Below are 25,799 nucleotides of genomic sequence, written 5' to 3' on the forward strand. Positions count from 1 at the left end.
GACAGCTGGCAAGAGTCAAATTTCATCCATCAAAATTGGCTTTCGAAGCATCACTAATTTTAGTAGGCAAAATATAAGTTACTTTAAGCAAAACTCATTTTTTACATTATGGCTAAACATTTTCTCATCCAAAATGAAGTTTGAATAATGTAGGTATGAATAGGTAGTGTAGAATAAGGTTAAATGATGGCATTTAAATGCATACATGCAGCTTGCATCTTTACTTAAAATTTGATCTTTTTACGCCTTCAATTTTATTAACAAGAATCTGAAATCCTTCAAGGATTCATAGACACTGTTAAATCTAAAGCACACACCACATGGCAACTTTTCAAAACAGTAAAGTTTGTGAGTGAAAGGACATTTCAGAGAAGGTTATCAGCACATGTGACATTGCTTCTGAACGCTGCTGTCACTTTTCAGTCTGAGGCGGATGTTCACAGCATTTTTGTAATGAAATGCTGACTATCATATCAATGATTTTATCTTTGGCGCACAGGTGGGAGTCGCTCGGAAGGGAGGCGACGTGAGGGCAACAAGAATGGGTAATATGAGGACAAGACCTAAACTGCCTGGATTGCTGGAGGACCATGGGGTTTGCGTAATGCTTTTGCCCTCCTCTGAGAACTCTGTTTAGCATGTCATTTTAAAAGACAACAATGTGACTTGTGTTTACAGAAAAAAAGAAAGCATTTAAAAGGAAATGTGTTACAAATGATACCAGCTCCTTTCTAGAATTGATTAAACTTGAAAAAAAATGAAAGAGAGAATAATTATCTATAACAATATAATTCTGATTAGCATACCTACACGCACGCACGCTGTGACTATCAATTATTGTAAATCTACCGTCACTGACAAGTCATCAGCATGTTGTTTTTGAATCTACGTGAAAAACAATGTTCCCAACCTGTAACTGAATGATCCCGAGGGCTAATTTAATGTGCTGAAGCACAGACACGCACGTGCTGAGGATGTCTAATCCACTCATTTGCCTCCGTTAATGAGTGACACTAAATATGGCCTGATTGCCTGCAGATACAGAGGTAAACTATGAGTAAGCCAGATAAAGCCTACACAGCATTTCTTTTGAATCACTAAATTCAACACCATGTTGGACCAAAGGTGAGGCATTAATGTGCATGTTAAAGGACAAATGTGTTATGAGCTAAGTGAAAAGAGGAACGCAATGCAGAACCTCAAGGGAGCAGCTCACAAAAGCTGTCCAGAAAATGTGCTTAATTCGGATATAAATGCATGTCACAAAAAGGAAAAAACATTTTCTTTATGCATTACACGAATAATCAAAAGTCTGTAAGATTTTTTTTGTTTTTTTTCATGTTTCCCAACAAACTCTCTTATGCTCACCAAGGCTACGTTTATTTGATCAAAACACAGTAAAAACATATTACAATTAGAGATGCACCGATCGACCGGCCAGGGACCGGAATCAGACGATTTTCCACATGATCGGCAAACCGGTAACTGGACAGTCTTTCTGATTCCGAGCCGGTACACTTTGTTGCTAGCGGCACAGGAAATAACGTCAGCTGCGCGTTCTCGCTCTCTGACACACACCCGTCTCCTCTCATTCACTCCTGTTAAATAGTGCTTTTATTATTCACAACTGATCTATATAAATGGATCACACAAGCCGCCTCTCAGTCTCAAGCAGCTTATGAGTTCCAAGCACCAAAATGAGTGTCTTGCTGCACTTAAACGGTCAAATACACACAAAATCATGTCAAAATGGCCATCTTGGCGAGTTAAATACAGTCAGTTTTGCAACCCAATTAGTTGAGAAGCATAACGCGCAATGTGTAACAGAATACTGGATCCGTGCATAAACTCTTAAAGTGACAGCAGTCTAATATTCCTGCTGCTGTCTGTCATGTTATTCAAAGAACAAAAGACAAAGAAATTCACTTTGCTGATATTCGATCTGTCCGTGTAAAAACAGAACTGACTGTAATGTATGCCATGACTGATTTTGAATGCAAAAGTCCTGCTGATCTCATTGATTTCGTTCAAAAATCTGTGTGAGAGCATGGGTCAGCTGTACACATCGTCATGTGGCGACTGTCGCCGTGTCCACTGCTTCTGTCGAGCAGACACTCTCAACCCTAAAGCGAATTAAAACTTATGCCAGAAATACGACGGGACAGACTCGACTTTCAGCATTAGCCTCGATGGCGATAGAAAAGGTTGTTGGGATTGAAACGCACAGATAACCTGTACAACCAAGTAATTGAAGTCTTTTTGAGGAAAGAAATTAGGATGGATTTTGTGTAAAAAAAGAATCAGTAGTTTTGGTGTGTATAATGCTTTTTTGCCCCCGTTTTTTCCGTGGTGAATATGATTTTCAAACGTTCATACTATTGTAACGTCTGACGAGGCTCCGTTTCTGAACTTATAATCGGAACGCAAGAACAACTGAACACTAACCAACAAGCCGAGCTCACTCGCTCGTTTCTCTCTGCCCAGCCTTTTCTGAACTCACCGCATTAACCTTATTACTGTGCAAAATAAAAACAGCAATTTCACAATAATTATAGAGAGTCTGTGCGCTGCTACACTATTAAAAGTAATTAATTCAGGTAACACCACTGAAGGCCTAGGTGTGAAATGCACGGCTATATACCCACCTGAAAAACGTAGTCGGGTTTATTTCATCTCTCTCTTTATTTTATTGCATTTATTTGTGCTGTTGTTTGAAATTTGTTTATTTGTTATTATTTTATTAGCATTTTTACTTTTTTTTTTTTTTTGAAAATAAAATGTTGCATTGAAGAAAAGTAGATTTTTGTATGCATATGCTGTTAATTATAGTTTTGAAAGAAAATCAGATTATCCGTTATCGGCAGGTCACACACACACACACACACATACACACACACACACACACACACACACAGAAAAAAAAATAATGGCAAAGCAGATTTTTTTCGAAGCCATTACTCCAGTTTTCAGTGTCACATGATCCTTCAGAAATCATTCTAATATGCTGATATGGAACTGAGGAAACCTTTCTTAAACACTTTACAACAAAGTCCATTAGTTAACATTAGTTCATGCATTAACAATGAGCAATATATTTGTTACAGTATTTGTTTATTAAAATAACTGTTCATAGTTTTTGTTGTCATGTTAGCTCAGATCCATTAAATAATATTAACAGATACAACTTTTGATTTCAAAAATGAACATTAACCAAAATTTAAAAATGCTTTAGAAGTATTTTCACTGTTAGTTCATAATAACTAAAGTATGTTAACTAATGATACCAAATAAAACCTTATTGTAAAGTGTTACCAAAATGTCTTTATTATACACACACTTATCCTTTTGATATTGGGGTGACTTATGAGCTGGATGTGTTTTTTTTTTTTTTTTTTTTTTTGGTGTGTGTGTGTGTGAGAGAGAGAATCACATGGTTACCTACAGAGATCCAGAAAACCAGTATGTGACAAACCGCAGTGGATAGAGAGTGATAACTGACCGAGCTAAAAAATGACTGTCATCAACACTGGGGCTCAGAGAAAGCCAATAATCAATACCAGATTCGTTTAACCACCCCTGGTCAGATGCAAGAGTTATTCATCTGCATGTGAACCGAGTGCACTGACAGTGTTTCCAGGAACTCTATACCGCAACTCAGACAGCAGAAATGAATAATGAGTAACATATTCAAGGTCTGTGGAGACCTGGTTAACAGGGAGGGGGTTGTTATCTACAGTGTTAGGGGAACTATAGAGGAATCTCCCCTTTGACCGGATTCTGCTGTTGGTGTGTGTTTTTACACATGTAGAATCTTCGCATGGGCTGTTTCTGGTGAATGTGGGACAGGCACTGCCTAAAGGTCTGCTGGAACATGATCTGGCTGGAGCAGTTCCGAAGGGTTACATCATATCACCACCTGCCAAAATCACTTACTATAGCCAGAGTGCCAGTACACACAGACTCATTCATTATTCTGATTGGAGTGCATTAGCATTAGTGATTACGATAAGAAGCTTTTGTTAGTTCTCAAATCGCAACAGTGACCGACAAAGGCAACTTGGGATACAATTGTCACCTTTGGCCCATTATAAAAAGCCCATTATATTAAATCCAAGGCACCATCTAAGTTTATGATCTGCTGACAGTCTTGCGCATAAGACAATAGTTGCCTTCACATAAACGCTACTACAATGTGTAGTTATTAGTGGGAAACGTGGCTTTCTGGATCTGTGGTGTATCAGTCAATGAGTCATGATAGAAACTAACTGGTATCGGTTATAATTAAGATTTTATAGCAAAAACACAATTTTTAGAAATTTATGACAACACATAACTCATACAAATCGATGACGAATAGCAGTATGTGAAAATAAAAATAAAAAATTGTTTGGCATTCAAAGAGTGCTGATAATTAGTCAGACAGCATTTGAGTGTTTAACTTTTCAAATTGCTCTGATCCTACTTGATCCATTTTTGATGATGAAAGGGGAAAAATTCAACCTTTTCAAAGCAAAGTGAGGAACACTTTGTCAGGAAATTAAGAAGAGAATAAAGAATATTAAATTGCTTAATAGCCTACATGTTTGATTGATTGACTGGAGAAATGAATAGGCTACTTTTATTCAGGAAGGAAGCATTCAATTGTTCACAAGTGACAATAAGGACTTACAAAAGATTTCCATTTCAAATAGCAGCTGTTCTTTTAAGGGTGCGACTCGAGATTCACGAATAATACGTTTTCGATTTGTTTCAATAATGATTTTTGGAAATTCAGATCAATTCAATTTGAGACTGTTCAGAGTAAGATTCAATTTGATACTGCATTTTTAAAGTGCATTCATAGGATTATTCAAATGGATTTGTAATCGATGCGTCAAGAAAATTTGTCAATCATTACACCCCTATGTTCTTTTAAACCAGGGTTCACCAATCTCGGTCCTGGAGGGCCGCTGTCCTGCAGAGTTTAGCTCCAACCAGCTCCAACACACCTGTTTGAAAGTTTCTAGTATGCCTAGTGAGACCTTGATTAGCTGGTTCATGTGTGTTTAATTGGGGTTGGAGCTAAACTCTGCAGGACAGCGGCCCTCCAGGACCGAGATTGGTGAACCCTGTTTTAAACGTTCTATTTAATCAAAGATTGCTAAAAAGAACTGATGAACAGTAGTGTATAGTGTTTGTTAAATCTGAAGTCTAGTTTGACTGTCAATGATCATTGTTGAGGAAGCTGTCATGAAATGTCGAAAGGCTTTTCATTACAAGGTGCAGTCTGTTCTGAATTTTCCTGCTCAAAAACAGTCTCTGAAACACCTGTAACTTTTTCCATGTCCTTTTAAAAAACAGAGTGCAGCTAAAAAAGTTTTTCCATTTTCCTTAAGGAGAAAAAAAGCCATCTTAGCACCAATATGCATTTATACTCACCACACTATCAGCTCTATTTCCGCAAGGCAAACGCTTTTTAAGGATCCAACCCAAGTGTTTCAGCACCTGCAATAACATTACAGAAAAGGTTGAATGAAGCAGAATTTGTCAAGCATCTGGACTTCACCTGCAATGTACGCTTCAATTAAACCAACCTGTCTGAGGTCAATGAAAGCATGTTTGTGGACTCTGCAGCAACTGCTAGTTTAGATGGATCTTTCCCAATTTTTCTGCTGGGAGACTCTGTCTCTCTCTCTATTGTTTCCCATCTCTCCAGGGTAAGGTAACAGCCTGAATGAGTGTGTCTATTGACTTTCTTAAAATGTCCAATAAATCTCAATGTCTCCCTGTAATTTTCTTTGTGATGAAAAACGTACATTTTCAAGACAAAAATACCAGAAGGAATGTCTTTCTTGGAAATGAACCGTCCACACTCTGCCTTTTATATTTAGACAACAGGCTAAAAGCTCATGTCGACTGACTTTAAAACAGGTGGATATCACAAATGTATGTGTAACTGTCAGCATTACTATGTAGATGAATATTTTTGCAGCCACCAAAATGAATGTTTGTGCCTTTAATTGAGCTTTTTAGCCAATTGAGTGTGTGAACACAATGGCCAATCTGATTTAAGTTAGTCCGAATCTGAGTTTTTGTTCAGTGCGAGTTCTTCGTGCTCACAAATCCTTTCATCATAGCCAACAAAGTACAAACACAATGTCAATAAGAGATGAATTGCACAGTAAAGCAGCTTCATTGATTATAATGGAAGTTTATGCAAGAGTGCAGCGTTGTGTACCTCACATTGTAATTGATAGCTCCAGTGATTATAAGGGCAGCGATCTTTGCTCGCTTTCTGTATGTAATATACATTTTTCATGCTGCTAACTAGGGCTGCAACAAACGATTATTTTGATAATCGACTAATCTAACGATTATTAGAACGATTAATCGACTATTCATCGATTATTTCGCCGACTAATCAGTACTTTTGGAACGATTATTCAGCCTTTTCAATTAGCTAAAACACTGAGTTATACATATTCTAACTATAATATATATATAAAAAAATCACTTCAGCTTTTGAAATGGTTGTTTTAATGAACTTTGAGCAACTAAACAGGTCATTCTATTTAAGTTTTCAGATTTCTGTCCAACTCAAATCACACACAAATGCTCTCTAAGCAACATTGGTTAAATATTCTGTTCACTTTAAATAGAAAAAAATAAACAAAAAAAATTATCAGCTGCATTACAGACACACTTAAACTGCAAACAATTATTATAAGAATTTTTTTTTTTTATTGATATGACAATTGAGCTGAGCTGACAGAGACATTCTCATTCACCTTTTAATTTACAGTATAAAAAAATAACTGACATGATATTCTTCATAACATCTCCTTTTGTAAGTCTTCATGAATATGTAACAAAATACAGGCAAGGGATAATACTGTAATAACGTTACCTAATAGAGCTACAATAATAAAAACAGCCCTGACTCCTAAGCTCGATCAAGCTTTATTCTATGCAAAAATAAATCATCACATTACTGTAATTATATTATTATTGTTAATATTATTGCTATTAGTAGTATTGCATTCTCTAAAAAGAGATTTACTGCTAGTTATTTAGCTTCAGCTGGAGAACATTCACCTCTCACTGGCTCGTCTTGTGCCGGTGTGTTTCCTCTTTAAGTGCTTTAACATGCATGTTGTGCTCCCGTGAAAAGCAAGTTACGCCTTGCATGTATTGCATACGATAGTTTTGTGAAACTTTACACACCTTGCTAGTTCGGATTCGTTTGCACTCCGTCATAATTCGCGCTGTGTTTTCTTCTACCGCAATAGCATTTGTAACGGCTGCATTACACTCTAGCGCTACAGCGCCGTAGCGGTCAAATCCCGATATTGCAGGCCCTTACATTAGGTCACGTGGGATCAAACGACTACTCGACAACAAAGATATTTGTCGACAATTTTTTATTGTCGACGTTGTCGACAATGTCGACTAATCGTTTCAGCCCTACTGCTAACTGCACATTGCAAAGTTTCTGAATTGACAACCGCATTTAAATGCGCAACTGAATCCAATTGACTGTGATAACAATATCAATGGACGAAAAAAAAAAACAATCTCATACTGTATGTAAAACAATCTGTGAATTAAGTCTTGGAGTGTAAATGCTAAATAATATACCTGTCACTTTTTTATGTCAGGTTACTTTGTTGTTCAGTTTAATACAAACTCTTCAAATCAGTCACTCAGTGATAGTGATTTATTTCATTTTTGTCACCAATTAATAGTATTAGTTTATATTACAATGTTTATTTGCATTTATTTTGGGTTTATTGTCAGTACTGGGCTCGCAGTTCACATGAGTATAGGGCACTGTGTGTTTGTGAATGACTGTGTTCATCCGCCACCACTGAAGAACATTTTTGACCCAGAAAAAAACCCTGATATACATTTTAAACTTTAAGGTAAGTGCCTACAACAAAGAGGTGAAACAGGTTCCGCCACTGTCGGGTTGAAATAAAAAAACATTGTTTTGCCCTACATTGCTTTTGACTTTCAACCTACATTCATCATTGTTTAGACTGACACACACACACATATAACTAATTTGCATCAAAAGAAGAAAACAAAAAAATCACATTCCCAATTATTAAAGGACTAAGATATAAACCTTAAGGTAAACTGAAATTGTTTATTGCCTTGTCAAATGGTTTTGCCAAGAGAATAAATAATAAGCATGCACTTTTTAGCACTTTGAGCATTTATACAAAGGTCCATTTCATCATCAAGAAAACTCGCCGTCACCTCACCAAAACATGGTGTCTGAAATATGATTGAAAACTTGCCCTGCCACATACCCACAGCTAAATCAGGCCTAAAAGTAAAAATCCAGGGCAGTTTTCCCAGGTGCAGATTATGCCTGTGTCTGGAATTAATTTCTGCATTCATGAATCACCATCTTGGGCTCACCCTGAGTGTGCTGTAACTTTTCAAGGGCACACGTGTTAGTTTCCACAGCCAAGCAATGAAACGCATGTATTGACATGGCTGTTAAGTTACAGCTATTGGCGGGTTTCAGTGGTCTCTTGTCTACGGAGTTTAAGCTTGAACAGAGATGGGTGGAAACTACTTCCTTCGGGCAGCCTGCTCCCAGTCTATGTCTCGTGGGTTTCTGAGACTTCTTTGTGCTGTTGCACCTGCTGCGTCTATCTGTTTTCCAGAGCAGCCTACATTCCAATTAGCTCAGATTATTGGCATGCGCTTGCTAAGCAAAGTAGCAGGTGTCGTTACAGTGTTAGGCCAAAGAACGCCTGATCTGAGAGAAAAGGGATGGCCAAAATGTGTTAAAAACCAACTCGGGAATTAATTCAGTTTGTAATCGGTTCGATTACGTTGCCAATTCGTATAAAATGTGAAAATGTTTGTGGAAAATCCAATTCACCAGAAACATTTACATAACTCATTCTGAGCAATCGCTACATTAACTACCACATAATACTTACACAGTTTTAAAATGTATACAGCCTGTTGCATTAGGACCGAAACATGCACTACTCAAAGCAGCAAGCTCAATTTACCACGTTGTTATTAAATGTGTCAGACTGCAATTAATAACAGAACTCAAGCATGTTGCATTCTCAGTGTCGCCATAAGTGCTGTAGCAGACATTAGTGTAATTAGGGTTGTACAGAGTAGTATCGCAATGCCCAAGCCTCAATATACTGCATTAAGTCCAATGCAGAGATGAAGTGCAACAGAATGAAACAAGGTGGGAATTCAAATAACTCCTTTTAATTTGACAGCATCTTAAATAGGGCTGCACAATTAATCGCAATTAACCCTAAATCGCGCCCAAATCGATCTGTCTTAGCAATCACTGCGAGTTTGAGTCGTTTATAACTTGCATTTTAAAAAGCAACACGCATCAAACATCTTTCCAAATATGAAAAGCATTTATGAACCTCTTGTCCAACAAAAGCGACAGCGATAGTTTGATGCCCACAGAGGGATTTCCTGGAATGACATGTGTTGTGTACTTCTGCGGCGGGGCACATTTGGAGTTTCTGCGCAGATGGAGCAGCATTTACACACTGATCACAGCACCGTACTTCACTGACAAGCGGCACAATAGTGCAGCCCTAATCTTAAGGCAAAAACATTTACACCAAAACCACCAAAGTAACTACTAAAAATATCCATCTGATGCATCTCTATTCAAGCCAAAAATAGTAATTGTGCATATGGAATATAAAAGTGAAAGAACTTCCCGTGATGAGTGGGATGGGCTTCAGAGAGGTTTGAGATCATTTGTTATTGAAAATATTTTAGCTTTACAAAGCAATGCTGTGTAATTATGGAAGCTTGTTTCCGCCACTGAATAAAAACATTTAAAAAATAATTACGACATTTTATCTCGCAGTTCTGACTTTTTTCCCCTCACAAGTGCGAGTTTACATCTTGCGATTCAGACTTTTATCTCACAAAGTCAGAATTGCAGGATATAAACTCAAAATTCTGAGAGAAAAAAAGTGAGAATTAGGCTACACTGTACAAAATTTCTAACCCTCCCAAATAAAAAATTTCAAGTGACCGATAACATCTAAATTTTTCAATTGGCCCAAGTGAAATTCTGTAAATTATAAAATTAAATTTACAGGATTTTCAGTTGGGCCAATTGAAATTTACAGAATTTCACTTGGGCCAATTGAAAAATTTAGATGTTATCGGTCACTTGAAATTTTTGATTTGGGAGGGTTAGAAATCTTTTACAGTGTATGAGATATAAACTTGCAATTACCTTATTATTATTCAGAGGAATGATTTTTTTTTTTTTTTTTTTACTTAATTATTCCCAAAATTCATATTATATTCCAATTCTAAAGACATTATTCAAAATACTAGCAAGCACTAGATTTTTTAAATCAATAGTCCACAAGAGTTCCTAATTATTTAATTACAAAACAAATTAAAACGCATTACACACATGAAATGCATTCAGAACTACACTATATCTGTAAAATAATCATTCAGTGTAGTTGAAGTAATACTAAATATTTGTGCAAACTATAAATAATTAATACAACAGAAAAGTAATATGCATGATACATTCAGGTTTTGTGATGCTTTAGCTGTTATAGTACCGTGAGACACCAAAAAGGAATCGTGACAACCCTACTACTCACACTACAGTCAGTTTTCTCTTTCAGGTCAACGATTGTCAGAGCAGATAATGCCGACAGCATTATTCAAAACAACAGGTTACTATCAATGACAGTTAGAGAGAAGATTACAATAGGTTATCATGCAAACTGTGGGATTAACTTGGTAACATTATGTCGTGGTGTTGAATCACCTTTTAATGGAACAAATCACCGTGGCAACTTGTATTCTCGGGTTTAGCTCAGGTGAGCAATTATTCTCTCATTCTAAGCTTTTAAGCCGAGACCTTTGTTTAAACCAACAATACCGCGTCCAATACTTTACCGAACACACCAGAGTGCAATCTTCAACCGACAGACCCTTAATATCAACATCTGCTTTCCACTGATAACTTTAATCAATACACACTAGTAGCCTTTTCGTTTGTTTTTATCTAGTGAACGGAAACAGGTTGTTGTTTGCGGTACAGTGGTAAGCAGGGGACCTAGATTCACACTGAGAATGTGCGAAAAGAAAACACCCTTTCTTCAGAAAGTCTGCCAACGAAATTGAAACTTCATATACTTGAGCACACAAAACATTTCGGGCAATCTTCACAATACTACCTAGCTAAAAGGAAACAGATGTCACGGTTTCCTTTCAAAGAGCAGTTAGTTAGTTTACTCCTACACACAGTGACAGTTCAGTGGAGTATGGAAGGCTCTTTCCTAAAGAAAGATGGAGGCTCCGACAGACACTTCCCCTCCCCCATCAGTCACAATAAGGTAATGAGGGGGGTGTTCGTTAACAACTGTTGATGCACCTGCTAGATAAGCCAAACACCTTCTCTATTGTTTGGAGGATCTTACATCAGACAGGAAGCAGGCGGATAAAAAAGGCAGCAATCAAGTGTGATTTAGATCGAGCCGCAACAGCTCAGGCACAAAGGTTAAGGTTTGCATATGCATCACTAAATGGCGGTTGCCTTGACAGTAATGCTAAATAATCTGGGGAGGTGATAGCATCTATGAATCAGGGACTGTGCTTAAAAGCCAGACAAAAGAAGAAGAAACTAGGGATGGTCCAGATGGTTGACTAATGAGAATGCTGTTTTTTCTTCTTCTTTTTTAGCTAGTCCACATTTTGAAAAAAAAAACACTTATTGAAAATTACACTAAAATTGGACGGAAAATATATTAATATTAAATATAAATATATTATTCTTTAAAATATATTATTCTTTATTCAGTTCTATGCAACAGATTTATTTTTTGACCAACCATCCAAATAATGTATAGTCCAACAAAGCTATTATGAGAGCATGTGAGCAAAGCGTAGCGTGGAGCCGATCAGTAAACGAGAGGGTAGCATCATTTTACCAGCGTTGCCCAGCAACGGCTATATCACACCATGTCACAGCACAGTAGGGCTATTGCAAACAGAACGGACTTTTCCGATGAGCATGAGCGGTACATGAGTGGAGCGTTCACATGGTCCGTGAGCAACTGAGCTGAGCGCACATGCATAGAGTGGAATATTGAGCAGAGCGTCACACGGCGCATTAATAACGGGTAGAGCGAGAGTGAAACCTGAGCGCTGAACAGTGAGGGGCGGCATATATTTTCGGTTCATATTTTCAGCCAAAAAACGAAAATGCCATTTTCTAGGGCTTTCTATAGATTATTTCTCAGGTCTGTGAGGCAAGTAGCTTATGCACTGAGTTTCGGTCCATTTTTGAGATAAGCTCCAGTTCACGCGCCGGCGCCTCCATATCCTGATTATATTGTCTGCTAAATTTATGTTCTGTGGAGAGCCAACCCTTCTTCATCCGGTGGGTAGTATTACTTTTGGTTTGCGTAGTGTAATTCACAGAATTACAAAAATATATTTTGCCACCTAAAAGTTACAGATTTTTTGTGTCACGTCCGTAACGCATGTGTATTTCCCTCATATTAAATATAAAACGCATGTGTAGACTGATATTTTTCTAATGCCTGGACTCCTTTATTTAGGGAGTATGGATATATAAACGTTTCAATATATTGGTATTAAATGCATTTTCTGAGAATTTATATTTCAAGTTTTGACTGCAAATATCACGTCCATAACGCTGGAATAGCCCAATAGTAGGCATGTGCCGGTATTCGGTAATGCGATAAATCGCGGTAATGAATATGCACGATATTGTTATCGTGGGCACTTCAAAATACCGTGAAAAATAATAGATCAGAATTTATATTTATAGAACGAGTATTAGCTTATTTTCCATCAACCGCTTAAACAAACACTGCGTATGCTGTGCGAAACACGTGCGCACTCTGATGTAAACAATCTCCACATGGAGAAGCGCTGTGTGTGTGCGGCGCAGTGCGCACTCTAGTCTAATGTAAACAATCCTCACATGGAGAAGAAGCATGGCGGAAGGAGGCACGCTGCCGACGATTTATCCCCCTTCTAAAAGCAGAGCTGTCAATACGCATTCAGCGTGAGACTCACGCAATTTACACTTTTCAAACGCTCTCGCGCCACATGCAGTTTCTCACGCAGAGAAAAATCGCGGAGCAAAGAGGACACGGAGACCGACAGACTAGACAGAGCAGGTTATTATGGTATGAAAACAATTCTCAGCTCTCATGTTCTGTCCATTTTATTACAAAATTCAGACAATAAATACTGTTTTGGTGCTTGTAAATGTGACTTGACAGATCACTGTAGCGCCTCAGTTCAAGTAAACCGATCATCTGTTACTTTTTATTTAAAGATACAGTAGGCTACAACTTACCGAAAGGTATATATGCCTCATACATAATATCGATCAATCAGTGTTTTTCAACCACGGAAAGCTATTTTTTCAATAAAACTGCAGGTGAACTATTATGTCACAGAACGTTACATTTACCTCAGGAAAGCCATTTAATGACCAACACGTTAGTTGACTAGAAAAAAATAGCTATAGAGAGGAGTATTTTGCTAAATATGTGCACTATATTACATTTGTATTATATTTTTACTTGTGTCATAATTGTTATTATAATGAAAACCAAATTATATTTAATTTAATTAGTTAATTTTTAACCTTTAATAATACCAGCTGACAGGGCTCTCTGTATGTTTACAGCATTATGTGAGATATATTTTTTCTTGAGAAAAATTAACGTCTATCTACTGTAGCCTACCTAATATTTATCCAAAAAGTCAATACTGAATCAAGATTGAAATCAAATCCCAAGAATTGAAAGCGTGAAAATTGTGTAAAATTCTATTTAGTTACCAAATGTTTTGACAATCACTATTGTAATGCAAGTAGTTTTTTTTCTACATCCCCCCTACCAATCCATCCATTTCTCTTGAGCAATTAAAATATCGTGATAATACCGTATACCGTGGTAAAAGCTCAATCAATTAATCGCAGCATGAAAAGTTGATACCGGCACATGCCTACCCAATAGTAATTTAAAGATGTGGCAGCATTGGATCTGGACTCTGGGAGTTGGAAGGGGTGTGTTGCGATTTTGCCTTCTCACTCCGCGACACAGGTTCGTGGATCTGAGTGTCGCGATTTCAGTTTCATATCACATATCGTTACAGCCCTGCCATTGTCTGATAATTTTCGGTGGCCGTGATGCGGCACAGACGTGCAGTTTAAATAGGGTAAGTGTCCCAACCCCCATAGATGTAAAAGATGTGGAAAAGATCAAGTGTGGCTACATTACACCAGCCTTGATGCCAACAGCACGCGATGCAACATTTGCGACAAGATAATTGCTGCCAAGACCAGCAACACGACAAATCTGATGAAGCACTTGACAGTGCACAAAATAAACTTAAGAGCATAAAGTTGCTATGTCTTTGACAGCATGAAGAACAGCAGTGTGTCACATAAATAAACCGAAATTCAGCATATAGGCTACTTGCCTCACAGACATGAGAAATAGGCCTATGGAAAGCTTGAAATGTCTACTTTTAAAAGAAGCAATTATAAATCGCATTGCATGGTGCATTTCACGCTCACTATACAGTGGAGATGACGAGTCAACATCGTCAACTTCATCTTTGCAGCCGACACGGACTCAGAAAACACTAGTTTATTAATAAAAACTTTTGCCAGTGCTTTGCGGCAAGCTTTTATGCGTGCGCTTGAGCGCGAGGCATATATTCCACCCCCCCAAGTACCATATGAGTCTTTGAGTCTGTAAAAAGTCAACAAAATAAAAAATAAAACCAAAGTTTTTTTGTTTTTTTTTAGGTAATGTAATGTTAAAACGGATTTCAGAAAATTGGTATCGAAAAAACTATCGTTCAGAAACTGGTATCGAAGTCAAGGTATCGATATCGAACATTTTTTAGCGATACCCAGCCCTACACATGCAAGACTATGAAATATGCTACCAACCAAAAGTTTAAGGGTTGGTCAAATGTTTCTTATGTTCACCAAGGCTGCAGTTATTTGATTAAAAATATAGAGATTTCAGCAGTTTTTACTCCTTCAAAAAACATTCTAATATGCTGATTTGGTGTTTTTAAACCAGTTGTGCCACTGCCCACTTAATATTTTTTGTTGAAACCATGATATATACAATATATATATATATATATATATATATATATATATATATATATATATATATATATATATATATATATTAGGGCTGTCACTTTTGAGAAAAATCAAATTCGAACGGGTATCAAATATCAAGCAATGTATTCGAATATATTCGAATATCTCCGATCTCTCTGACATGCCAAATATAAACTGTATCACTCAAACCAAAGCAAGCTCTTTTATTAATTTTGCAGAAGCTACCTAGAAAAAAAAACAAGAAAAAAAAAACAAGTTGGAGTTGCTTAGTTTGTGGAATCTGACAGTATGATGAACATTGACCATGAAAGAAATAGCACTTTTAAAATTTTGCCTTAGGCTAAAATTCATTGCAAAGGCTAATTAATTAGTCGTTGGCATGTTAAACTAAGCAATCAAATCCCTATGACACATTTACACAGACAGAGATCGGAGATCGACTGGACCTACACTTCTTTGTAATCCAACTGCTCCCATTAGTAGTCGCTACTCATTTGCATGAAGTTGACCTCTACTCAATGCTGCCGCTTGTTCCCCCTGGAAATTGCCACCTCTCATTGAAAATGAATGACATCCGCTTGCGTTGGCACGGCGAATCACTGTTAGTGTGAACCTCTCTTTTGGCAGATGTGTGGCATCTTGTGCTGTTTTTTGACTGTCATGCCATGAGCGCTATGTTAAGACTGCATGCCAAATGTAAAAACTGTTCAAACGTGTCCCGATCGGTCACGTTGGTCAACAGAACCAGCCAAATTATAGTTAAGATCAATTTATGACCTTTTTGAAATGTCAAAGTGGTAGCTAAGCTGTGTGGACATAAATATCTTCATTTGTGTTTTGAAGATGAACCAAGTCTTACATGTTTGGAACAACATAAGGGTGAGTAAATGATGACAGAATTTTCACTTTTTACCATTTAGTTCCATAATAAACACATCAGACTTTGTACAATAAAAAAAACTACATTAATATGTATTATAGGCCTATTTCATTACATTTTTGCTATCCCTACATGGAACATGTTCATTTGGTAAACGTTTTGCTATCCCTACAACACTTTTTTGCAGCACTTGATTGACATTGATTTGTTGATGTTTTCTTGTTAAGTGCCTGTACTGGATTAAGCAATAAGCATTTCATCTGCATTTTAATAGATGTTAAGTATTTGCACAATTCTTACTTAATAGGCAGTGAGTCTTAAAGCATCGACTAGGTGCCCTTTTCATGGTCAAACCTCTAAAAGATTAAACGGTTAAAACATCCCAGACACAGATAAGCCTAACTTTGTTTTCTAAAGCTGGTGCAGTAACCATGCAGGGTACTTTTTTGCCCAAAGCCAAAACTGGAAATTGAATATTGTTGAAATTGTGGACATCGATTACATGATGGATGCAGGCTACACTAAAGCAAACTCCTCTGGCTCCAATCCTACACTGCACCTTCACAACTCGAAACAGATGCATATCTTTGCTTTGAAAGCACAATAGCTTGGCTTTCATTACATTTCAGATATTTTCAGATAAACTTCTGAGAACCACATGACAAATATGTCCAAAAATGGGTATGATAATACGCAAAAGCCTTGCAATTCATCCACACTGCCAGTCCAAAAGTAGTTTTTCTTAGCCCATCATGTTGTAAAAGGCCTGAAACAAATACAGAAGTTAAGAGGCTTATTAGAGGCCTCTATTTTCTTCCATTCTCCAACAGCTTAGAGACAAACCAATCTCCGCGTCAAGACTAGCCACTCTATACTCAGTGTTTCTGTGGCAACACTCAAGAAAGCCTGACAAAAATAGCATTTATTGTGGTTCAACATTATAGAATTTAGGAATTTCATAATGAACCATAATAAGACCAAAAGAATAAACTATTCCACATCCAAAATTGCTTTAGCATACATTGGTTGAACTTATTCGAGTTCTGAATGCAGCTTGGTTTTGAAAGTCCTCAAACTCACGCACCTTGATCCCTGAAACAATACACCCTGTTGGAGAGGAATTACCCAGAGAATAGTCAACAGATAATCTTACCTGCGACTCTTGTGAAGGGTTTGGGGGGGGGGGATTTGTGAAGTGGTCCTGACTTGACAGGTTGGACTGACACTACCAGACTAAATTACAGGTAATTTCAGCTTCAAAAAAAGGCAGTCAAAACTGCTGTCCCTTAATTTGACAAGCACTCAGTTAGCTTAAGAACTCAAATTAATAAGCATAAATAATTATTTCTCAAACTATGCACGGCAAGCTCCAAAATCACATTGTTAAGGAAACACATACCAAGTAGAAGATTTCTGAAACAATACACAAATATGCACAAATATCCCAGAATTATCTTCATGATGATTCCATACCATTTTGTTTAAATGAAAAATAAAAACTTAACACTGAAAACAATCATTTTAAATGCTAAATTAAATTAAAACTGAAGTTTGACTGAATAGCTTTTGTAACTTAAATAATTATTCATCTTTAATTCATACAGTGAAGATTATAAGCAATGTTGTTTTACATTTGATTACTGTATCTAATTTCTGTACCTGAAAACTGCTGTTAGATACCTAAATAACCTGAAAAGCACTGTTTATTTTATTACTTTAGATTTAACATAAATACTGAAAACTGAAATTGGTTGTTTTAAATGTTACTTTAAATAAGTCAATCATTTTAAATGCTACTTTAAATTAAAAATAAAATATAAAGTAAATTTAGAAAATGTATTTTTTTTATTTACATTTTTTTTTATTAATTTTGAGATTTGCAAATGATTACATTTAACATTATTATTAAATTATTATTGTTTTTAAAGACTGAGTTTAAATGAGTGTTAAATGATGCCAAAGAGCATCTAAATGTTAGAAAGTGGAAATATCAACTGATACAGTTGATAAATTAAACAACAATGTACATGGTACCGTATATACGGTGTTATAACTGCTTTTTGAAGCTGCTGTATAGTATTAGGTACAATATCGCTGTGCTTAACAAAATGTATTTTGCACAAATAGTGCAGACATTTCGGTTATTTTAGACATGAAAAATAGGCGAATCACTGTCAGAGTTAACCTTCAGCCATCCCATGATTCAATTACAGCTCGTCAATTATCCCGAGACCACGTGTGTGAGCGGGACTCAAGGTGCCTTGATGTTGACAAAAAAGGAAAGAACAAGAGAGCTATTTCTTGGCTTACCATGTGATCAGTTCTTGCTCCGATGTGAACCTTGCAGCGGAGGAGTCTTTACAGTCTGGACATAAAGAAAACACAGAACACAACTGTTACTTAGTGCCTTGTAGAAATGAGGGGTCAATAAATAAATCATGTTTTGATCTTAACCAATAAATTTGTTTCTCTTCAATGCTTTTTTTTTTTTTTTTTCAAATGCAGAAGATGAGACACTGTTTTGAATTTCATGTGAAGATCATGATGATGAGTTAATGTGACATTAAGGTTTTTCAAAATAAAAACAAGGCTATTTCAATATTTGTGGGTACATTATCCCATCAACAACAATGCTGTCAAAAAAATAAATCAAAAAGATCACAGATCATAAATGCCCCATGCATGTCTAAGCAGGAAAAAAGCACAAGTATTCCGATATTCTCAGATCAGTTTCAGGCCTCATTCATATGTGGAAATAAATTGGATATGAATCGGATACATGCATTTGCGTCTTCCATGTAAGCTGACAGATTGGATATTCTTCTGTCAATGCGAGTTGCACGTCATTGAAAAGGCGACGGTGGCGAATGACGTCAACTCAGGTGGACACAAACCGGGATCACATGACTCTTTTCAATGGCGCAATGGAGGACAAAGGCTCAACGCAATGTTTTGCTGACCTTTAAAGATGGTACGAAAAGCAAAAGCTTGTATTATTTTGTCTATCTCTGTTGCAGATCGCACTGTTCTTACCTTTTCGACCAAAGCTTTTCCAGTATGCCTACCTTGGATTGTTTCGCCAAATGTATAGTGTGCAGATATTGGATATGGGTCACTTTTAAAAGATCGTTAAAAAAACAAAAACAAATCTGATATAGTCAACAAATCTGAATTGGACATAAATACCTGCAGTGTAAATGCGGCCTTAGATGGCTGTGACGAACAAAAATGTGTCTGTATGCTAGAAGCGCATTGGTAATTTTCACATGCTGCAATTTGACTTCGATCTGGGAGTTGTTTGAAAACTGAAGGCAGTGCAAATCATTGCAAAAACAACCTCTATTCCTAATTCCTTGCTATTTGTCGACATGCTGTGCAAAATTTTTGTGAGACTTCAGGACTGTAGTTTCAGAAAAACAACCCTGAATTTAATACAGAACCTATGATTAGTTAAGAAAAATGTGCAACAGCACAACAAGAAATGAAGGGTCTTTTCACCTCAGGGTTTTTTCTGTATTGAAAATATTGGTAACACTTTATTTTAAATGGTCCCTTTTGAACATTCTGTGCACTATAAAGTAACGTTGCACCTATGTGTTAACTCTCATCAGAGTATTAGTAGACTGTCTGCTTAATATCTGCTAACTCTTTATTGAGATGGCCCTCCAACAGAGATTCTACTGACTAGAAGTAACTTTGCAACTACATGTCAACTTAATCTACTAACCCTACCAGTCTACTAATACTCTACTAACACTCTAATGAGAGCTAGTAGACATATAGGTGCAACGTTACTTCAACAGATCAACAGAATGAGTTAAAGGGACCATCAAAAAAAAGTTAAATGAACAGTGCATAAAGTCTTCGTGTACATGCAAAATAATAGACCTGACACTTTTGCAATGTGTAATGTTCCTTTGGTGTTCATTTTATTACTAACTTTTCAAATCAGTCACTCAGTGACTTTACATATAAATTTGCAGATTTTTAAATGTAAAATAGTTCTAAACACTTTGATTTATGATCTGTCCTGGCAGTGATTACTTTTTTAATTTCACAAATAAACAGCATGAGGTAATAGAACAAACTGTTTATTTGCATTTAATTTGGATTGATTTGAATACCTTTTTTTTTTCATTATTTTTTTGAACTGCTGAAAATGTTTTGCCGGCCGCAAAAACTAATTGTGTCCTGCCAAAGCCTTATTTGATCAGTTATTGTGATTTATGAGTGATGTAGATGACTGCTACACTTGTGACAGGGCACTTGTTAACTGAGAGATAACAAGCAAAGAGCCCCTACCTAGTCTTTGCCCTCTCTCCCTCGCACATATTAATCAAAATCAGCAAAATGGTGAAAGGTCAGAAATCCGAACGTGCACGTGGCGCATTCAGAGAATTTTTTTTCTGTGTGAATTGTCCACTTCGCGACCTAATGACTCCTTTTTACCATTCATTAAAATGAATCGGTTCAAACAACTGATCTGTCCAACCCTGAACTCGCCGAGACGTCACGGTCTGAATCGGTGTATAACAAATCATTTACTCAGAACACCTCTGAAATGAGAAGTATGCTTACCCCATTTAACAAAGATTTAGCCTTAATAATCCACAGTATTTTCAGGTTATTTTTATATTGACAATGTGTAGTAAATTACCCATAAAATCATTTAGTTTAGACTGGAGTGAGGTGAAAACCGAACAAAGCACAAAGCAAGTTGTTGTTAGCTAGCTGCTAATTCTATTCTATTGTATATGGTAGAAAATTATACTATTAGTTAAAATAAACTTTTTAATGTTACTTTTTAATATTGATATGATAATATACCAAATTAATTATCAGGTCTAGCAAAGAAGGATCTTATAGTACAAAGCTATGAAAACCATTGGGGAAATCACAGCTTTTTTTTTGCAGAGAGGGCAAGAAAGGATGACAGTGATGATGACAGGTAATAGCCTATATGTGTCTGATAATTGCATAACCTATAACAGCCACAGTCCGGAAGAAAATGAGGGGCCAAAAAAAATAAATTTGAATGAGCAACCATGAGTAAACAATGAGGAACAAAATAAACCTACATCAAATTAAGAGATCATACATAATATGAGATATCAAAATAAGATAAGCAAAATCACAAACTGTTTTATTGCATTTAAATGTATTGTCAACATTGGGCTCGCAGATCACGTGGGTAGGCTACTTTTTACTGTGTGTGTGGATGACCATGTCTGTCAGCCACCACTGAAGACCATTTTTGACCCAGGAAAAACCCTGCCTTTGCAAAAACGCGTGCAGTTTTATTTCGTGCATTTATTAATCGTGCAGCCCTACTGTCAAAAAAAAGAAGAAACAAAAAAAAAAAAGAACAAATAGTCCAACTATAAGCAACAGCAGAAATAAATAGGCCTACAATAGGGCTGGGCGATATGGAGCAAAAAATATATCTCGATATATTTTGCTATATCTCGATATACGATATATATCTCGATATCTTTACAGGAAAAAGAACCCCCCAAAAACTACTGCAAAAACAAATATGCCAAATACCACAAAGTCTTTTTTATTGAAGTGCAAAGAGGTAGGCAAGTTCACATAGGAACAAGTGCTTCTGCAACATTTTTAAATAATATATTTTTTTTATTCTTTTTTTTTATTATAATTAAAACTAACATCATCAAGTATGATATTTTTTTACTTTGAGCAATTCTGGAGCTATAATTGACTCTAGGAGCATATAAAACAAAAAAGCTCCTTGGAAAAAAATTTATGTAATATTGTAGTAGTTATAAATAAAGGTTTATTTCAGTTCAGATTAACATTTGAGGCAATTGTATTGAATTGATTTTATTTGACATGGACATACAAATGACATAGGACGAACCATATGTATTAGTATGAGTGTTATAGCACACATGCTAATTTTCAACACCTGTCCACGGGAGGCTTTTAGCAAGGAAATACAATATCAAGACTAATATCACAATAATAATAATGATATTAACAAAAAATAACTACAGTATACCATATAGCTTAAAAACAAAACAAAAAAAACAACAACAACAAAAAAAAACAGCAGAACATCAGAATCAAAGACTATTAATAGTAGGCAATTCATGTGAGCATTGTTGTTTTGTTTTTAGCCATTGTTTAAGTCCTCTTTTAAAAGCATTTCCATCGGTCTCTAGTTTTAAATCAGTGGGTAAAGCATTTCAGAGGTTTGGCCCCTTTACTGAGAAAGCAGACTGAACGAACGAGGTCTTACACTTCGGGACTAGACAGTCACCTCTGACAGTGGCTTGTGTATTCGCCCGATGATGGCTTTGACGCCTACTTACTAGTTTAGAAAATGATGGTGAGACATAATTATTTAGACATTTATAAACCAATGTAATATAATTAAAATCAATAAAACTTTCAAAGCCCAAAAGCTTATGCTTTCTCAAAACATCACAATGATGCCATCTCATGGGTTTCTTGTCCATAATTTTTATTGCCTGTTTGTAAATTGAGAAAATTGGTTTTAATTTAGATGGAGATGCTTGTGACCATGATGTAATACAGTATGATAGATGTGAAAATATCATTGAATGCATATATAGTTTAGCAGTGTGACAAGACAAATCCCTTCTGATAAAACGAAAACAATTTATAGTTGGTTTAACCTTCTTGCAGATGTGCTTAACATGATTATCAAAATTTAAATTTTTGTCCAGAATAATTCCAAGATACTTGACTTCATTTACTGCTTCTATTACCTCATTTTTTATCTGTACCTCAAATATATTACTTATAGGCCTATTTCGTATAGAGAAACACATGGAAACGGTATGTATTCATAATGTCAAAATAAAACCGACATAATGTTACTTGAAGGCATTATAGCCTACTATTCCTGCCAAACCTCCATGGTTGCAGTAAGTGTTACTACAGTAAATCCATGGTGAATGTTGCTGATCTGTGGACACTATAGTTCATTCATGGCACAATGTTTCTCCTGGTTTCCACATCAGCGCTGTTTGATCTGTTAATAACGGAGAAATGTGAATGTTTCTCACTAGATCTAGCAGCGATGTTATTACTTCTGTGGCGAATTCAAATGCTTTCTTTACTGGATCTCTTATTAGCGCCGTGTAGTAACAGTGTCGCATGATCACGATTGGCTCGCGCTGCTTTGGTCCAAACTGATAAACGGTCCTTCAACCACATAATAACGAGCAGTTTCGTTCCGCTTGCATTACGTTTGCCATTTGATGTTGGCCAATGTTGTGGTCGCGCCGGCGTCTCTTACATTATGAGCGCGCTTGCCACGAGCAACGCGCCTACATTTGAAATAACAACATTTTTTATAAATATAAACAATATATCGATATATACGATATGTCAAAATCCATATCGTGTTTAAAAAATATCTCGATATATTTTAAATATCGAGATATCGCCCACCCCTAGCCTACAATAGAGCAAAAATAGAAATAAAATAAGCAGTGCTTTTCAGGTTATTTAGGTATCTAACAGTAATTTTCAGGTACAGAAATTAAATACAGTAATCAAATGTAAAACAACATTGCATATAATCCTCACTGTATAAATTAAATAAAGATGAATCATTATTAAAGTTACAAAAGCTATTCAGTCAAGAGCAGTGAGTTATTTCCATGTCTTCTGTAAGAAATGGAAAAACATACAGACAGCAGGAATATTAGGCTGCTGTCACTTTAAGACATAATGCACAGATCCAGTACTGAACACATGCGTAATCTTTCTCGACTGTTTACGTTCACTTAAAACATAACCTACTGTTTGCTAGGATATTCGTCAAGACGGGCAGGTTGACAATTTTTTTGTGAATTTGTCCGTTCAAGCACAATAATAGAAGGAGAAATCAATATTTGCACGTTGGTGGACACCGGTTCGGTTTTTTACAGAGAACCCCTGGGCAAAAAAGAAAGAAAAAAATTTGCAAACCCCAAAATGGTTAAACACTAAGCTTTTAATTGTCTTAACCACAAATTATTGGTCAGGAAATAAGCCAAATTTAAGCAAATGCACTACTTAAAAAGCCATTGCTGTATCAAAAAACATCAAAGACAGAATTAAGTTTTTGGCAGAATATAGGAAGTTGTGTGTGGAGTGATGAATCACAATGAAACACAAGTTGCATGGTGATGCTCCAGAGTGCCGTCTTCGAAAATCTGCTGAGAAATATAATAATAAATGCCGCTCTACCACAGTGAAGCATGGAGGAAGAGGTGTCATGTGTGTGGATCTTTTTCTGCTGGTATTGGTAAGCTACATCAACTGTGAAAAGTCATTTAATGCTTTGTAAAGGAGAACATTACAGAATGGCTTGCTTCCCACAAATGAAAAATTGTCAACTATCAGATGATATTTTTCAACAAGACAATGCTCCAGGCCAAATTGCAAAGACAGCCAAGAAGTGGCTTGAGAACAAGTACATCAGTCTCATTGAGTCCAGATTTGAACCCTATAGTGAATATTTGGTCTCACATTAAACTCAAACAATCTGGAAGACATTTTCAACTATCATGAACTGTTTGAAGCCATTAACATTGAGTGAAACAACACTGACGCTTCTTCCAGTAAAAAGCTGTCTGCAAGTTTACCTACACGGAAAGGGGAAGGCTATTCCATGCCAAGTTACTTTATCTGCAGTATTTTCTGTTTAAGACCATTAAAAATGTTGGCCCAATACTGTAAGCCTATATATATATCTTATCAGCCATTTGCGGGTACTTGGAATGGAAAAGTTAGTGCTGACCTGCAAGTCCAAGACCGAAAAGTTTTTTAGCAGAGCATGATGTGAATATATAACCTTGAGATCATCTACGGCTCTTTAAAATGACTTCATGGCTTCACAGGAATGACATCAGCAATTTCATTTGATTGATAATGGGGTTTTATTAAGCTTTCAAAAACATCCATTCAAGCCTAAACTACCAAACATGTGCAGTGCAACAAATGGAATATAAAACTGTCTTTATCCACTGGGTGAATTCTCAAATTAATCATTGAGAAACTTACATTTTAAACACATTTTCTCTAAGACAAACACAAGTGTCTTGGCATTGGCAACATTAGAGAAAGTCATCCTCACCCTGTGGGATCTGGGATTGATTAGGCTTTGATAGAGGAATCCTATTAGACGTGTTTCTGTTACTACCACCCATTTACAACGGACAGGCTGTGTATGACGGTGTCTCCATTTACTTTCTGGCTAGACTATCATTACAGCATATTTTTCTCGTGCAACAGCATTTCACCATGGAGATGCCCTTTCCTGAACCTTGACTCTCACCCTTTTAGCGGTCCGGACTTGAGTCCGGTGAGAGCGGCGGTGCAGAATGAGAGAAAGAGTTTAATTGGGTCATCTGAGACCGGCAGAAGAGACGTGTGGGACTGATGAAGGTCAACAGAGGCAAAACACGATAAGGTTGCATGCGCTAAAAACTGCTTGTCGGAGGGAAAAAGAGTTGAGGAGGCACAATGGTCGAGAGGCCGGAGAGAAGCGAACAAAGGCCACAAAGGAGAGCCGAGGACATAATTATTGCAACTAATTGGACACAACGTTTGAAATTATATCAAAGTGTGTTCGCTACAACAAGAAACTGCAAATGACACCTTGCAAGTTTTGTACATGTGAGTGAATTATGATACCTGATCAAACTAATGAACCCTATGTATAGCGACATCAGAATAAAGTTGCACAACTGCACTAAAAACATTAGTATAGAAGCTTTAGGAGTT

The 25,799-nt window shown here is 36.5% G+C and overlaps 1 protein-coding gene across 2 annotated transcripts in view; it reads right to left on the reverse strand.

Annotated features, from left to right (window-relative positions):
• The window catches only part of tbl1xr1a (TBL1X/Y related 1a), a 74,185-nt gene that overhangs the window by 18,672 nt on the left and 29,714 nt on the right, over positions 1-25,799 (reverse strand). Inside the window, exons 2-3 of one of the 2 annotated variants that reach the window (XM_081357805.1) lie at positions 18,345-18,399; positions 5,419-5,484 (exon numbers count right to left, since the gene is read on the reverse strand). The gene's annotated coding sequence lies outside the window, so the exon portion shown is untranslated. The remainder of the gene's footprint in view (positions 1-5,418; positions 5,485-18,344; positions 18,400-25,799) is intronic. The other variant, XM_081357806.1, reaches the window with a different exon arrangement.

This window comes from Scardinius erythrophthalmus (assembly GCF_964197995.2).
Source record: "Scardinius erythrophthalmus genome assembly, chromosome: 25".
In the NCBI taxonomy this organism is placed as follows: domain Eukaryota; kingdom Metazoa; phylum Chordata; class Actinopteri; order Cypriniformes; family Leuciscidae; genus Scardinius; species Scardinius erythrophthalmus.